At 36.3% G+C, this 16,000-nt stretch overlaps 1 long non-coding RNA gene across 4 annotated transcripts in view; it reads left to right on the top strand.

Moving 5' to 3' along the window:
• Positions 1 to 16,000, top strand: part of LOC121414228 — a 51,173-nt gene that overhangs the window by 14,453 nt on the left and 20,720 nt on the right. For all 4 annotated transcript variants that reach the window (XR_005969826.1, XR_005969827.1, XR_005969824.1 and 1 more), the window contains exon 3: positions 13,024 to 13,173. This is a non-coding gene — a long non-coding RNA (uncharacterized LOC121414228). The remainder of the gene's footprint in view (positions 1 to 13,023; positions 13,174 to 16,000) is intronic.

Genomic DNA, 16,000 nt, shown 5'->3' with positions numbered 1-16,000 from the left:
CACATTTTTTTTACATTTTGTGTCCTTCCTCACCTCTCCAACTTTCAAGTCATGTTTGCTTCATACTATTTATTCTCAAATCATAGAAGTGGGAGTTCCCACTTTCGAGCTCAAATCATCTCTTCATGCTATCTGTGCTTGCTCCCAATAGGCCTACTGTACACATATAGATACAAAGCTTGACTTTGTGGTGGTTCAGGTACATGTAGTCCAGTAAAGAATTTGAATAGTATCACTGAACCATTTGCAAATAATGTGATAATATGTAAAACTTTATAAAAATGCATAATTTTAAAAGGGTGAGTGAACTGTGTGTGGCCTCTCATTGACTGTGTGTCATGATTTAAAAATAGTATCAAAATATATGTTTTCAATATTACAGAGAATAAATTGACCTATAATTCTAGAGAAACTAAAATGTTTTGAGAGGAAAAGTAATTGTTTTGCTACTTGGTAACATAATTATTGTGGTATAAATGTAATGAGTAGTAGTTGAGGACTCGAGATGGCGCTATTGGTTCGTATCTGCTTTAAACAAGGAAAAAAGCTTTTTGATGCTGATGTTCATTGGAGTGTTTCATTGATATTTTTCCCGACAAGTTGTCAGATCTGACAACTTTCCCTGAATGTGATTGGCGAAGAACCACTGTTACTACATGTATGGTAACTACTATGAGATAAAACTGGACTTGTCGGGTAAAACTTACGGCAAGTCTTTTCATGAAATGCTCCCTGGACTCCAGGGAAGTGTCTGTGGTCAAGTGTTTGGATCTTGCAGTGACCTTTACCTATTCAGAAACATAAAGGCAGTATACATGTATCAAGTCCTAATGTAAATATCAGAGATGTACTTGTACAGTACAAGTAGGACCCTGCACTGCAAAGCGTGATGCACTCTCCTGTGAAAATGATTTTAGGTCTGTGAGTGCCATCTTGCTTTCAGCATTGCCATGCTATATTGTTCAGTGTTCCTCTCTTCAATCTTAAGCTAATAGATGCAGCAATCATTGACTATCTTTTGATGTGGGAACCATTTGAAGTGATGAGTGAAGTTTTATCTTGCTATCATCATCACCACCACCTTTACCCATCCATCTGTCACTAGGGGAATAGAAGGAGCTCTCACACCAACTCGAGCACAAAAATACTTGGTATTTTTTATAACATATTGAAAATCAGGGAATAATTTTCCTGGTATCGCATCTCAATTTGCTTCATATTTTTGAAAGACTGCTTTGCATAAGGTCTTTTATATTTTTACATAGGACTATAAATTACTAGTTGAGAGCCATTCTCTTATGACCAAAAATGCTATTCAAATTTGTAAAGCAAAATTATTCCCTGAAAATATTTATTGTCTGTTAAAAGTTGAAACAGGAATTCAGCTTCAATTGGCATACACACGCAAAAAGCAAAATAAAACATATATTCAACATTCATACGAATGTAACATGTCTAAAGCATAGAAATACCATTTTCTATGCAAAACATGTACTTTATACATTGTATGTACATGTACACCACTCTTCAACACCCTACCACTTGACCAGTGTTTTGCTTCAATGAAAGCTCCCTGAAAGAAAATGTTGACAAGGTACATGATTATTAAAAAAGTTTTTAATAGAAGGATTTATTTTTTAGAGGTTAAAAGGATAATTGCGAATCATGAGAACTGTTTATAGTACTGTACATATATGTAGTTTGAGGCAAGGAAAAGGTGCAGGAGTCAACTTGCAAGTATACATGTACGTATTAAAAGTACAAGAAATTTGTTTTTCTTTGGGAGGTGTAATAATGCAGATAAAGTATCTTGAGGCTTGAGCTAGATTTTGTACCTTTTTATTGATCAGACAAGTAGGAAAGCAAGTGAGTGAAAAAAGTACAACCACAAGTGGAAAGTTAGAGACAGACAGTAGGTGGTTTCAGACCGCCTCGAAGTTCGTCAGTTCCAGGTATTCTCTGATCGGGAAATTTACCCCGATCAGAAAATACCAGGTATTTTGGTAATGTGAAAGCAAACTACGCGTAATCTCCCCGAAAGAAAATACCCGCTAAATAGTAGGTACTTGGCGAAATTACGAGAACTTTCGCGAGGATTTTTCCAAGGTCGCAGGTATTTTGGCGATGTGAAAGCAAATTACTGGAACTTTAACCCAGCGTGTCGTTGGGTGCGGGAGCTGTGGGTGGCTGCTGGGCTAGTGATTTTGAATCTCGCGCCTTGCCTGCTTATCAGACCATACTATGCGCATGCTCGTAACTTCAGGAACTTATCCCGAAGGGTGTGTTTCGGGCGGTGTGAATGCAGAAATAATGGGTATTTTTTAGCCGAAAACAGTTCCCGTAGTTTCTTGTGATCGAGGCGGTTTGAAACCACCTATAGAGACGGGGGGGGGGGGGGGGAGAGAGAGGGGGGGGGTAGAGACACAGAAAACAAAAGAAAAAAAAGTGAAGAGGGGAGAATAGGACAGTGGAGGGAGGAAGGGGGGGGGAGGAGGCAGGCCACTGAGGCCAGGGTGGGGGTTCTGGGGGAGGAAGAGATGAGAGACAAAATATAGGGGAGCACTTTTTTGGTAAACAAATTTGAAGTCATTTTGAGTACTTAAAAAATCAAGTTGCTCTACATGTATTTTACATGTAGTGTATACATTGAAGCTTATTTTTGTTCATTTCAAATACTCACTGCAGAGGTTTTGTAATTATTATTTGTATTTGGATTATGAAACTTTCTTTATTAATATTTCTATATACACTGTAGCTGATCATGCTTTGTGATCAATCAATCAATCACCTTTGGGATAATTTTTGTTTTCATTTCCAAAACTAAAATTTTATACCCCCAAAGGAGATATCACTCTAAAAAAGTAATAGGAATATAAAAAATGCTACCAAACGATGGGAAAAAATGAAAATAAGAAACAAACTTGTTAGTGTAATCTGTTAAAAGTATTGTGGAAGGGGTTTTAAGGATTACAAGAGAGACATGTAGTTGGTTCCAATTCTTCCCTGGATGTTATTGGAGTCCATAGGAACTCGCGAACATCTATAGGGCCATGGAGATGTTTTGATGACCATTTCTCCTGTTGCTACTAAATAGGAGAGATTGATTTAAGATGTATAACATGTATGGCAGATGCTTGGTAATGAGCTCCAGCTTTATGTTGTATCTAGCCTCCAAACCTTGAGCTCTACATGTACATGTACATGTAGCCCAAGTGTGCAGAATAATTGATACAGCAATTTTTGCGGCGCCGATTAAATCTAGTTGCCTATTCAATGGTGTAGTGCATGTATTAGCCCTGGCTGTAGCTGCAGCTGCCAAAGGTGCTTGGGTTCGATCCGAAGGGGTAAACACACCTAGGTTGAGTGCAGCACATTTTGGATCAGTTTCTTGCTGAAGGAAATGACGCTGTGGCTGGGATTGGAACCCACATCCTTCTGTTCGAGTAAGAACCACCAGACCACGGTGCTCCGCATACGTGCATGCAAGTACATGAATGCCTTATATGTAGGTCTGCTTGAATCACAGTTTTCAAAATTCAAATTTATTTCCCCATCTCCAATAAATCCGATAAAAAAATCCAAAATGAAACAAGATACAATACATACATTGAGATAAAATCAATCAAATGATTCCAGAATATGATAACAACAATGACAATTTAAAAACTTAGACAAAATACAAAAAAGCGAATGAATGGGATGTGAGGGAGTAGCAATAAGCCTCTGGCCCATCAAGGCTATTCCCCTCTTGCCATTCATTACTGAAAATCTTCCAATCAACTTTTGAGATTATTTGCAAGAAATTTAAAGTCAACCAGATCAGCAAACTAGTACACACACAAAGAAATGTTTTGTTTAAAGCAGCCATTATTGCATCTTTCTCTAGTTATTAAAACACAAACATACACCTACATGTACATCTTAAAGTTGTGTTTTGAAAGGCTATTTTTGAACCTAATTCTTGTAATGATTGTCATAGAGAAATTCCAAAAGGGACTCATGAAAGTTAATTTCAATAGCCAGTAGCCACCCATTCTTTTATTAAATTTCTTGTCTTGTTCAATTTGACTCTTTCTTGAAATCTTCCATTCCCAGCTTGTCAGCTGAGTATTATTTATCATGTGGGGAAAGTGGAATTCAACCCCCACAGTATGCACATAAATAGCTGGGATTTTAGACCCCGCTCTCACTGTTATCCTAAAAGCAGTTTTTGGAAACCGGTTTGGAAGATTGCTCTGTTAGCGTTCATATCTGATCGGCCGTAAAGCAGTCTTGTTGCTACAGGAACGCTCTTGGTGGGAAATTTGAAACTGCAGCATAGACATTGAACCATGTGGTCTGGGGTTCAAACCCCAATGCAGCACTCCGTCCTTTGAAAAGGCATTTATTTACATTTGCCACTCTCGACCCAGATGGGTACCAGGTACTGTAGGAAGAAATCTCTTGAATGCTCCAGCGTCCAATCAGGGCAGCCATATTAAAGCCAGGGTAATAGTATACAGTGCTTTATATAGAAACAAGGCCCCAGTCATGTCAGAATTTTGTTCTGGAATCCTCTGGCGTTGCGCTGATCAGAATCTGGTATCCCGATAAATGAATTCACGAACGGAGAAGTACAAAGAAGTCAGAGATTATACAATATTGATCTAATTTTTAAACAAACATTAAAAAACGAGAAAAATATTATGAGAAGACGGGAAAAAGCCTGCCGATGTTTACATGGCCATCTTGTTCTCTTTGCTAGAGTCTGACACCCTGTATACATGTATGCGTCTCAAAGAGATCAAGATGGCCATGTACTATAAAGTATTGGCAAGTTTTGAAATGAGCAAAAATTTGACTTGAGAATGACTATTCCCAGTAATAATGCTGTTTATTATTTTTTTATTACAACACTGTTCACTGAATGAACTTTACAATACTTTCACAGTTTAAGCAATTGTTAAAAAAACTTTATAAACAACAGCATTTAGATTTCATAAAGTGAGCATGGCTGTTTAAACTGGTAACTACTATGAAATTTGTTGTTAATACTGTGTACAATGTTAATCATGATGAGAATGAAAATGTACTAGCTACATGTATATTCACATCTACTCGAGATGGGCAATGGAGCAAATATATTAACTTTACTAAAAAAGTAAGATATGAATTTTAGGACAAAAACAATATTCTTGGTGGTTTTCATATTTCAAAAGGGGAATATAAATAGTACATGAAGTAAACTACGGAACTTCATCCTGATTAAGGTAGTAAAATGAGGTCATCTTGTCCAAAATACTTGTTTTATTTAGATTTTGAATTAAATGTATTTCTTTCCATCATAAGAGACCAAAATTAGTTTGGGGACATTTGATATTGTGCCTCCCTCCTTTTTTGGGTATTAAAGGGGAACACTTCCCCCTGTCCCCCCTGGGATTTCTGTCCATGTACAGATGGTTTGATGGTTTGCACACAAAAATTAAGATTCAAATCACATATTGAGGACAGATTTGATTTACATTTCTAGTTGGTATCCTGTCTTTAGATTACCTAGTGAACTCGATGTTCCCTCGCCTACAATTTACAAGGTAGGCTCTTTGATAACAGCAAGAAATTGCCACATGCCTGTTCAATTACGTAATTCCCTTTACTATTCAGCTGAGATGCTTCTTATAGGGGAGCATTGTGCATTGTAAAGAGCTTGACACCTACTTAACAAGACTCTAATGACTTTATTAGAATCTTTGATGCTGAGCTTTGGTAGCCAAGGGAATTAATTGAGGAACATTTCCCTCTCTGTCTAGTCTCTAGAGCTCTGTTTCTTTCTTTCTCTGTCGATCTGTCTCTATTAAAACGTAGGTTGTACCGCAGTTCTCCTCTCTTTGCCCTTCTTTGATATTTCCCCCCTTACGTGTTCAGTACCATTTACACCATTATTAAACCATTTGAATATTTGGCAAATTTGCAAGTTTGAAGATTCTTGAATGGCCTCAGAATTGTGGCTGACCAGTGCTTCTGTGCGACGCAGCTAAAGGGCTCATTTCCCCTGATGTCAAGTTCATTAAAGTTGGTCTTTCATAATTAAAACAGGAAGGGGAGAAAAACATGCATTGAAAGTTTGGTAAAAATGCATCAAAGAAGAAACAGTATTTATACAGATTTGAATGTTTTACTTGTGATCCCACAGTTCTAGCAGCTTCCCCTTCGATTCATGAATTATGTCTTGTGTAGGCCTGTACATAAAATCAAATTTTCTCCGAAATTTGGAAATAATTTTATCTGTTCATTCAATATCACCCATTAAAGTGGGAATTATTATGGATCATAGAATTTCCCTTGTGCATGTAGACTTGTCAAATAGATTTTGCTTTCGCTTTTGGATTGTTATAAATCATCTCTAAAGCATTTATTTGAGTTCAAGAATGTAATGTTGATCTTCAAGTATGAAAGTGGTAAAGGACAGTCGTGTCTAAAGCATTTTTTAAGGTTCAGTGACGTGAATTGCATGCAATTTACATTATCAATTGGAAACCACCATTAGATGGCTCTGGAACTTGACAGTATACTTTTGTATTATCTTCCTCCTATATTCCTGAAGTTCTACAATACTGAGCAGTGCTCTTAGAAGTCAGCCTTGCTACAGTAGTAGTCTAATAAAAATGCCTTAGTAGCTTTTCTAGTTTGATTGATGACCTGTTCTAAGACCGGCTGACAGCGGCCATATTTCAACAACATCAGATGACTTTCAGCAAGGGGAGATACTGGGGAATAAGATGACCCTCTACATGGCCATAGCCCTTGTTATCTCTGTTGACATGAAGATGGACATTACAAATTATTGACACTGCCTATTAAACGTCAATTATTCATGATATATTTAGGTTGTATAAAGTTGACTAATTGATGATGTTGAAGTTCATTGACGTCATGAGGGAGTATTGCTTGTATTTCCCCTCCAAGTTGAATATGGGTGTGTTTATGCTTCCATTGCGAGGACAGAATCAGCGTTTTCAAACGTCGATTCAAAACGCCGATCACAGGGTTGGCGGATTTAAATCATGTTGATTTAAATCGTGATTTAAATCGCGATTTAAATCACCATGATTTTTTTTTAAAAATCATTGATTTAAATCACTTCCATTGAAAAATGTACAAATCATGGACAAAGTATTTGTTCAATGCAGTTTTAATTCTTCAAGTCAACTGAAAAACTTTGAATTAACTTTATATCAATAAAAGATCAACAAAGTCTTCATATCTACTTAAAACAAATTAAAATCAAATTAATAAAATCAGGTAATTCCTTAAAAACTACAGATGTATATTGTCAATAGGTACTCATTTTTTGTAAATTATGTCGAGTTTTTCTTCTGAAATTTTACATTCTTTGTCAGTTATTATTAGTCAATTTCTTTCTTAACGTAAAGTTTTCACATAATCCAAAGACTTTTCAGAGAGCAGTTTGTAAAAAAAATATATAAAAGTCAATGAGAAAAGGTTTGTTGGCAGTTTTCCAGTTTTGATCCTTCGCCTACACATAACTACTTCTGTCATGTAAAATAAAAAAATGATACCTGCATGTAATCAACATATTTAACATGCCTCTTATTTCGTATTGTTACATTTATCATACATTTGATGTTTTGAATAACATAATCATAAAAATCACATTAACATAAGTACAGTCATAATTTGACTGTTGAGAAAAGCTTTCTCTTATAAACCTTTTAAGTCACTGCAGCCCATGTTATGTTCAGTGCTACAAATAATGGAAGTTTTGTATCTGCATGTAATAATGGAAAGAGCTCTATAACAACAATTTGCAAAACTCAGAATAAACATTTAACACTGCATTTTAATGTTAAGATGCAGGTACTTCAGTTACAATCATTGGCAGTTGTAAGCTGTGTCTCATTTAAAATAAAATACTTCTTTTTGTAATACATAAATATGTTGTAATTTAAGCAGTTTTACAGTTTTTATCCTTTAAGTTAAAAGTAAGTAGATTTTTTTTCATACTTCATGGATCAAACAGATTTTTTTGTAGAGAATATGGGAATAAAAATTGTAGATTAATGTAAAAAAATCACAGTAACAGAATGTAGTATAGTCACCCTTTGACTAAGCTATCTCCTATATTGTTCTCCAAAACTGAGAGTTTTGCATCTATATCTGTAGCAAGAGAAGAGCTTTTTATCAAAAAGATCCTAAACATATACAGTTGTAGTCTCTCTTTGACTATTGTAAAGCTGTGACTAATTGAAAAAAATCATTGATTTGAATTATTTCTCTTACAATATACATGAATACTAGTAATTGGCAAAGGGTTTGTTGGCAGTTTTGATAAGGGATTTTTTCTCTTGGATTTTTTAAATATTTGAATGAAAAATCCCAGAGGGGAATTTTCTCTACTCACTGGGAATTCCCTATGGAATATTCCTTCATAGGCCTATGTATGATAGAATTAAGTTCAGATACATGATTCCTCAAATTTATTTTTAATTGTCCATTTTTACTGGATTTTAATTACAAAATATGTGGTTAAGAACAATATTAGGGGTGAAATGTATAACATCAATATTGATGTCATTGTAAGAGTAAGGGGGGGGGGGGAATAATTACCCTTTTTTTCGAAGGAACTTTAAAAAAATCAAAAAAATCAAAAAAATCTGATTTAAATAAAAAAAATCTGATTTAAATCAAATAAATCCGATTTTTTTGATTTTTTAAAAAAAATCAAAAAAATCGCCAACCCTGGCCGATGGTAAACGTGGTTCTGGGAGTGCTGTTTAGCTTAACTTTTCAGAGGCGAAAACACGATCTCCAGCTGGCTTCGCAGGAAGTGAGGTCAAACTGGGCGCGCCCTTTTTCGAAAGTTTTATTTCTGAGTGTTGTTTTTACGTGGAGATAACATGGAGCAATGCGACTGTATTTGCCCGCGGATTTTCATCTCACCGGAAGCATGTACCAAATGACGTCATTTAAACACGTTTACGAGATGGTTCTGTTTATACTTCCCCAGAAAGCCTGATTCTGGTCAAACTAAGTTTACAAACGCACCTTTTTGTGAGTTTACGATCGCCGTTTTGAAACAGCGTTTAAATGAAAGTAAGCATGGACGCAACCATGTTTTGGACTAATCACGTTTGGAAACGCTGATTCTGGCCTGAAAAGTGGAAGCATAAACACGGCCTATGATGTATGTGATTATCATGTATCGTAGAGACCCAGTCAGAAATATTTGAGCATCTTACACTCGAGCCAGAACAAAGGAAATGGTCCAGTGAATCCATTGTTCTTCTATTGTTCTGGCTTGGTCACTCTATTGTTCTGGGCTCGAGTGTAGATTCAAGCGTAATTACACTCAAAGATTGCTGACTGCCACTGTAGGCCTAATACCCCTTTCATTACCAAATTATGCAGATAACATCCGCATAATTTGGTTGTAAAATTGGAATGGGAGCAGAGTTATCAGCATTATTTCGATGCTGCAATTATTCGCATAATAGCGGCATCGGGACCAGATTTTAACTTTATGAATGCATTTCCAAAGTAATATTAATTGCCATGGTGCAGTCACAAGGCACCAGCACAACCCCATCGGAGGGGGTGTGTGCAGTTGCCATGGCAATTATCCGCCTTTTTCAGGGCGGGCGCTCGTAAAAAATAGTGCGGATTATTTTCGGAGTTTGTGAATGCAATTTTTAATAAATTATCCGCATTGCTCTTTGGCGGATAATTGGAGGATGGGTTTGTGAATGTACAGTGTACTTGTGTTGTGCAATCATAGCAAGTACCTGTTGCACATGGAATTAGAGAATTTCATATTTGAAGGATTTAAGATGTGTAGACACTGAGGCCCGTATTCTGAAGTCAGGTTTAACTTAGACCATGGTCTAACTCTATACTAAAATTATGGCAAGCCAAAAGTGTCAATTTTTTCATGTTTCATGTTTACCGTGCTCTTTCCTGATTCATCGATGAAGGCAATAATCTACTTATACTTCTTAGACAGTTACGAATGATTTGAGAGCCAAATGAGCTGAAATATTATATTTCTACTGTTAATGATTTATGTAACGATTGGCTGTCCATACTTAAACCAGAACTTTAAACCTGGGTTTAAGTTAAACCCGACTTCAGAATACGGGCCTATGTAGCAAAGCGTACACTTGCCATTTTTTTTTTCTATTAATAAAAATAGAACTGTGCCTGCAAATCAGTGGTACTACATGTAGCTACCTGACTTTAAGTAAAAAAAAATATTTTTATCAGGTTTTGGTCAGCCTAATTGTAAATTGTAAAACAAGCTATTTCGACACTATACTCATGGAGCATATCTGAGCAGCTCTCCTAGTGCTACATATCGGATGGTAAGAAATCAATGAAATGCCATTTTCTCAGAAAAGTGATAATGGTTATTACTGTATCTTCAGTACATCAATAGACAAATCATTTCACACCCATTCCTAAAAAAGAAAGTCATCATGAACCATTGAAAAATTGAAATTTTTGCTGCTCGTTATGACCTCACAAATCCAAAACTTACAATTACTATTAACTTTCTCAATCTTTAATGTGAAATTCTCGTAGCATTGTATAGAAAGAGAATTGTTATCTCATTTGAGGGGGGGATGTTGAATTGCATGTGATTACGCAACATGTTATTGTTGCTATGTTACATGTAGGTGGAAAGGAGAATTCGGGTTAGCTTTCAGTCGCGGTCATCACACCATACAGGACAGAAGCATTTTTTCCCCCGAGACTTCTTTTATTACGGAGATTTATAAAACCATATTTTAGCAGGTCAAACAATTTATTTACATTCGAATCAGGGATATGGTTAATGAAAAATGTAGGTTGACCTTGGAGCTAATTTCTGTGTATGCTTGATCGCCTTAATGGGGTCGGATAGGAATTTCAGAGAATTTTCCTTATTAGATTGATCTCTGTTTTCGCCTATCTCAAGGTTCTTGGTTTTGCTTGTTTATGCAAGCAAAATCTTAGTACAGTTATCAAATTGAATGATAACTCAATTTCTAAAATTCGATAATTTAATATTCTGATTATCGTTTCATCATTCTAACTATAAAGGAAATTCACACGTACAGTAATCGATCAGTTTGATTGACATAACAAAATGTACGACCAATATCTCAAATATTGATGTTTCATGAATACGTAAGCATTGTACATGGTATACATCAGAGCAACTTCGGAATATGTAATTTGACAATTACTAGTATTGTCTTAGTAATTCAAATCAGCATGCAAGCTGTGTTCGACGTCAGTTGTTGCATTATGTTTTTGAGCTGTTGTTAATTTGAGAATGATCGTATTATTTGTTTTTGAGGTGTCGGTGTCGCATTGTTTGTTTTTTGAGGTGTCGGTGACCGCACTCTCCCAAGTTTAAAACAATAATTAAACAAATTGATTACAACTATAACAGACAATTTTGTTTGCCTTTGTTTGTGTGGAGAAAGGAGACTGAAACGAGATTGGAGTTTCTCAATGCTAGAATAATTTTAAAATTATTTTTTTCTGCTATTTTCACGACAAACATTCCTTCAGGGTGAACTTCCCCTTTGAATTTCTTTATAGCAAAGATTTCATGACAAGCAAACTCAAGTCCATTGATGGGATGAGATGCTTTCATAGGCCATCAGTGCAGTGTGTTTTGATGAAAGCATTTCCTTGTAGGTCGGGAGTATAAATGGATTCATTGTGAGGACTTTATGGGTCCAGGCTGTGTGCTCTTTCATACCGACCTTCCAATAAACCATGATGGATGTAGAAAGAATAAACTTGGATAGAGAATACCTGACATCGCAATGGATGTTTATGATTTGTTTTCGAAGTATTTGGGTTTGATAAACTTACATGTATAATAGCTAATTTACAAAATAAATTATCCCTTATCTACTGGAATGGAAAGGATGGAAAAGGGTGCAACTTTAGGGCCAAAGAGGCCGTTCTCATTACACTTTCTAAAACTAGTTTTCTGGAAACCGATTCAGGAAACCACTTTGGAAGATCGCTTTGCTAGCGTTCCCAATTGATCACACGAAAGTAGTTTTCAAAATCACTTCATGTAAAGCGCTCTTGTTGCTATGGAAACGCTCTCAGTGGGGTGACACGTTTTGCGCGAAATTCGAAACCGCAGCATCGGCATTGTACACCTGTCGTGTGGAGTAGCGTGCTCAAAATGTGCGAAGATCGCTTCCCGAAGAACGGTTGTGTCCTCACTTACGCTAAAACCAGTTTAATGAGGCCAAGCGATCTTGAAGACTACATCGCGAGGTGGTTTTCCAAACTGGTTTGGAAGATCGCTTCCAAGACCGCTTTGACCGTTCTCACTATGCGTTAAACTAGTTTCCACTAGTTTCCAGTAAACTAGGTTTAGGAACATAGTGAGAACAGCCTCAAAGAAGAGCCGTTTGCACCAACCTGAGTTTTCAAATTAGCGTGCTATTTCTGATCTGGCAAATTATCCCGATCTGAAAAATCTTGAGGTTATTTCTAATGGAGACGCAATTATTGCGTTAATTCGCAGGATTAATCTGGAGATTGCATTCCCAAGTCAACCTAGGATTATTTGCAAAATAGCGTGCTATTTTACATATTATCATGCTAATTCGCAGGTGCAGACGCACTCAGGATTATTTTATTCAGGGTGTCAGACCATAATGCAACGATGCCTCGCTCATCGCTCTTCTTGCGTTGGTGGAAACGGGGTTTCTTGAATCTCGAGATTAATCGCGAGGAAGTCCGATCGGGCTAAAATCTCGAGATTGAGTTATAAAACCCGGCTGGTGCAGCACCGCCTAGAGTGGCAGTGTTTTCCACTGTCAATCCTCTCTCCCTTTTAAGGAAAGAGAAAGTGCTGTTGAAAAAAGGACTTTATCTATGTGCATTTTATATAGACAGGGTCATATTGTATCAAAACCGATACCAACATAATAACAAGAAAGAAGTGTGACATTGTTTATAGGACTGTCATTAATTAATTCAATTTTGTTTTCTCGTTTGTTTTTATTTCAGGTAATGATAATTTGATGCTTTACTTTCATTTATGCACTGGGCAATATTTATATGTGGGCTGACATGTAAAATGTATAGGCCTACACTGAGCCAAGTGTTTCATCTCCTTCTCGTCTGTTCGTGAATGTGTACCCTTTGGAAAATCAAAAGGTAAGCTTGAATTATTTTAAGGCCCAATCTTTTCCAAAATTTTTGAGTAATTTGCTCCACGTACATGTAGTACTGCACAAGTTCTCAACTACAGTGATAGCACTTACACAATATCCGAAGTGATAAAGATCTTGAGTTAAAACAGAATCCATTAACTTGATCTCCTAGGTGTTTGTACAGGTACATGTATGTATTACAAAAAATGCCAAATGGTTTTCTTAGAAAAAAATGCTGAGAAATTATAAAATAAAAAGTAAGCATGGCATTTTAGCCGGATGTTGGGTCTTTTTCTTACCAGTAAAAAGACACTTTCCCATACGTGCTTGATGGTCATTTTCAGTGAGGTCATTTTGAGCTTTCATTTCATGATTTGAGAGAGTTTGATTTATGGATATGATCTGACGTTATGATGGTATGGTCACAATCAGGGGCTGCTGGAATAGTTTTAAAGGGGGGTGGCGCTGACCATACAAAAAAATCACAATCAGATGGTTATTTTTACATTTTTTTTACATTGTTTTGGAAAAAAAGTGGGGGGATGGGGCTGAAGTCCACCCAGCCACCCCCTTTCCGGATTCTGTGGCCACTGACAAGTGGACGTCTTGAAAAATAAACGAGATATAGTACATCAGATGTACGTGTAATCAATCAAATGATTCCATAATTTAATGAATACTGTAAAATAAATATGTGAGGGATGGAGACTGAATAAAACCGAGTTTAAAGATATAGCCGTGATGAAAGTATGTTTAAGACGAACTATAATAATCTTTTCAAAATTTGAGTGTAAACAGTCCTGTTTTTAGATATGTACATGGAGCTATGTGTACATCTACCTACATGTACGTACAAACATTTCGCATGGTCATACATGTATAGCTGTTCCCAGTTGAGCTTTGTGTACTCTGAAATTTCTATCTCAGTGCACCAAACCTTTTAATCCACTTGAAGCACCTTTCTTCTCAAGAGCAATTTTTTGTAGGCCCTCTTTATTTTACTCTGCATAGTGATTTCAGTTCACTCCATCGTGTATATCTGACCCTGACAGAAAGTTGATTGTTAAAATAGCAGAAAAAATATTGCCAAAGGTTTGAGAAAAATCCACATAGAAGTATTTTATAAAAAAGGAGCAGAATTTTAATTATTTCATTTGTGACGTCATTGATGCGAGCAGCTTTCCTTCACTATATTGTAGCCTACAAATCGTATGGTAAAAATTCAATGAATCATCATTTTCTCAGAAAATTGTACAGGCTTCAGTTCATAGACAATGCATTTCACACCCATTCCTATAAAACAAAAAAATAAGGCCATCAGGAACCATTAAAACAATTGAAATTTGTGCAATTTTTGTTATATATGGGGCAGGGCAGCGGCTCGTTTATGACTTTACAAATCCAAAACTTGAAATTCTAATCTTAATCTATGATAGATATTCCTCAAACCAATATTTTTAAATTGTTTTCTTTTCTGCTATTTTTTGTAATAAATTTTTCTTCAGGGTGAACTTCCCCTTTAACTTTCTAGGAGAAAGTTGTACATTCATCTCTTTTTTTCAATCAGAAGCAATTTTTTGTCTCATCTGCATAGCAGAGTGAGACTATAGGCGCCACTTTTCCGACGTCAGCAGTGGCGGCGTCAACATCAAATCTTAACCTGAGGTTAAGTTTTTGAAATGACATCATAACTTAGAAAGTATATGGACCTAGTTCATGAAACTTGGCCATAAGGTTAATCAAGTATTACTGAATATCCGATTAGAGTTTCATGTCACATGACCAAGGTCAAAGGTCATTTAGGGTCAATGAACTTAGACCATGTTGGAAGAATCAACATCAAAATCTTAACCTGAGGTTAAGTTTTTGAAATGTCATCATAACTTAGAAAATATATGGACCTAGTTCATGAAACTTGGACATTAGGTTAATCAAGTATCACTGAACATCCTGCATGAGTTTCACGTCACATGACCAAGGTCAAAGGTCATTTAGGGTCAATGAACTTTGGCCGAATTGGGTGTATCTGTTGAATTCCCATCATGACTTTGAATATTTATGGATCTGATTCATGAAACTTGGACATGATAGTAATCAAGCATCATTGAACATTTTGCGCAAGTTTCAGGCCTCATGATTAAGGTCAAAGGTCATTTAGGGTCAATGAACTTTGGCCGAATCGGGGGTATCTGTTGAATTACCATCATAACTTTGAAATTTTATTGGTCTAGTTCGTTAAACTTGGACATTAGAGTAATCAAGTATCACTGAACATCCTGTGCGCATTTCAGGTCACATGACCAAGGTCAAAGGTCAATGAACTTTGGCCGAATTGGGTGTATCTGTTGAATTACCATCATAACTTTAAAATTTTATGGATCTGATTCATGAAACTTGTACATAAGAGTAATCAAGTATCACTGAACATCCTGTGCGAGTTTCAGGTCACATGATCAAGATCAAAGGTCATGTAAGGTCAATGAACTTTGGCCATGTTGGGGTTTTTTGTTGAATAACCATCATATCTCTGTAAGTTTATTGGTCTAGTTCATAAAAAGTGGACATAAGAGTAACCATGTATCACTGAACATCTTGTGCGAGTTAGAGTAGTTTTCAAAGTCAGCACTGCTGCTATATTGAACCGCGTGATGCAGGTGAGACGGCCAGAGGCATTCCACTTGTCTATAAAGTTGATCCATCTTTTTGACTTTTCATCTTTTACTATCTGCAGTAAACAAATCCTTGATAAAATCCTGGAGTTATTTAGACCCCACCTGCAATCCAGTGGCAACTTTTAGTGAGAACTTGGATAATTATGTGATCATGTGAAG

This window comes from Lytechinus variegatus, chromosome 4, assembly GCF_018143015.1.
Source record: "Lytechinus variegatus isolate NC3 chromosome 4, Lvar_3.0, whole genome shotgun sequence".
Classification (NCBI taxonomy): Eukaryota; Metazoa; Echinodermata; class Echinoidea; order Temnopleuroida; family Toxopneustidae; genus Lytechinus; species Lytechinus variegatus.
The sequence above is the reverse complement of the archived record's forward strand: the minus strand, read 5'-3'. Positions and strand labels throughout refer to the sequence as shown.